This window comes from Amblyraja radiata, chromosome 9, assembly GCF_010909765.2.
Source record: "Amblyraja radiata isolate CabotCenter1 chromosome 9, sAmbRad1.1.pri, whole genome shotgun sequence".
Lineage (NCBI taxonomy): Eukaryota > Metazoa > Chordata > Chondrichthyes > Rajiformes > Rajidae > Amblyraja > Amblyraja radiata.
Window position 1 is genome coordinate 68,637,062 of NC_045964.1, and position 2,408 is coordinate 68,639,469.

The 2,408-nt window shown below is 36.6% G+C and overlaps 1 pseudogene; it reads left to right on the top strand.

Annotated features, from left to right (window-relative positions):
* The first annotated feature begins 2,289 nt into the window (after positions 1-2,289).
* LOC116977367 lies at positions 2,290-2,408 on the top strand (annotated as a pseudogene).

Consider the following 2,408-nt stretch of genomic DNA (forward strand, 5'->3'; position numbering starts at 1 on the left):
ATTTTTGTTTGCACGACAGTCTTTGGTTTTTACATTTTTGGGGCCCATGGTATCGGAGGAAAGATATTGTGAGCAGTTTTGGGTTCTGTATCTGTCATTGGAGAGAGTCCAGAGAAAGTTCATGAGAATGACCCCAGAGATAATTGGGTTAACATATGCTGAGCGTTTGACAGCACTGGGCCTGTACTCGCTAGAGTTTGGAAGGATGAAGGGAGACCACGTGGAAACTTATTGAATAGTGAAAGCTCTGGAGAGCGTGGATGTGGAGAAGATCTAAGTCCAGAGGCCACAGTCTCAGAATAGAATTTAGGAAGGAGATGAGGAGGTGAATCTGTGGAATTCATTGCCACAGAAGGCTGTGGAGGCCAAGTCAATGGATATTTTTAAGGTTTCTAATAGGCTCTTGACTAATAAGGGTTATGGGGAGAAGGCAGGAGAATTGGGTTGAGCGGAAAAGATAGATAAGCCAATGGCAGAGTTGACTTGATGGGCCAAATGGCCTAATTCTGCTCAACCAACTAATGAACTGATGAATGTAGTGTCTGGTTACCTTGTATTACTGATGATTAATTTATGTTAGTATTAACTATTGTATATTTATAGTGCATGATTGTGTTAATGGGCCTATAAAGCTGCAGTAAATAAAAATGTTAATGTTCTGTTACAGGTACATAAGATATTTAAACACTCTTATCTCCAATCTCTTCTTTATAAACTAAGCAATTTGTTGACAATGTGCATTTCACATCAAATTCTTGTCCATAAGGGCTTCATTAAAAGAATGTCATACAGTATGTCACATTGGAATATTTTGTACATCAAGAGGATTAACCAACAAAAAAAGATCTTCAAAGGGACTTGCAAGATTAACTTTGAATTTATATTAATATTCATTGTAATTTTAAAATTTAAGTGCATTTGATAATACTATCAAATCTACTTACTAACATTGTTTTTGAATAATTTAACAAAGCATGTGTACACTTAGGTGTAATTATTGAATGTAACATATTTTACCAGACAAATGCAATAAAATTATATTATAAAATTATAATATAATTTTTAATATTTCCTATACATTTTGAAATATTTAATATAATTAAATTATAATATTGTAATAATATGAAAACAAATTATAAAAGCCTAACATTTGCAAGAAACATTAATTTAATAAAAAGTTAGCATAAAAAAAAAAAGAACTGGCTGATGTAGAACAAAACAGATATAATTTAATAATGTAGTCTAATGTAGTCTTCATACATGGCAGTTTGATTCTTCTCGACTGTTGCTACAGTATAAAGCAGCTCCAAGCACATTTATACTGGTAATAGAATCCACATTTTATGACATTTTGATTTGATAGTTTGCACCTAACTGCTGAATGTTAGATTAGATCTTGTAGCTATTACCAGCTCTGTTAAATAAAGCTAAGGACAGTCAAAGTGAGTGCTTTACTCATGACAAAAGCAAACACAAAATAGGTTATTATTACAAATTATAAGACACTCCACACTAAATTGTTAATGCCGTATATAGCATTAAAAATGTAAATACTATGTCAGCTGAATGCTGACCTTTAAGACCGTACTTACTCCAGGTGCAAACTGCGAAACGTAATCTTTGGCAGCATGTTTGTAATCATCCCTCTGCTCAGACCCTATAATTAAAAGAAAAACTGACATTAAGGAAATTGCTCATGCCGATTCTGCAGTCACCGTACTGGAAGCTGAAGGAAGTTGTCAGCGATGAATACCTTGTACATACGTGGTGAACAATACACAGATGTGGAGAAACTGTACTGTCTTTTCCATTGTTCACAAACAGGTGAAAGGGAGCTGCAGCAGCAATGGCAGTAGTCAGCTATTGTCAAAATCTTGTGGGACAGAAATGCGTTGAAAGATCGCTAACTCCACTCTCAGCAATCTGCTGGCTGATAAGTGGAGTATAGACAGTTATGTGAATAAATGAATATTAACTCTTGGAATAGAGTCTTAAACAGTTACAAATTAAGAACGCAGCCTAAGCTTACACTGTAGTGGGCGTTATGATAGTCAAGCATGCCAAAAAAAGTAAGAAGGGCAGAAAAGCTAGACACAGAATGCTGGAGTAACTCAGCGGGACAGGCAGTATCTCTGGAGAGAAGGAATGGTCGAGACCATTCTCTCCAGAGATGCTGCCTGTTCCGCTGAGTTACACCAGCATGTTGTGTCTATCTTCAGTGTAAACCAGCACCTGCAGTTACTTCCTACACTTGAAGGGCAGGGAAACCCATTCTCATCACTACATCATGTATATTGCCATGCCAGCCTGAAAACGCCCAATCTTGTCTGATCTCAGAAGCTAAGCAGGCATAGGCTTGGTTAGTATTTGGATGGGAGACCGCCCGGGAATACCATGTGCAGTAGACA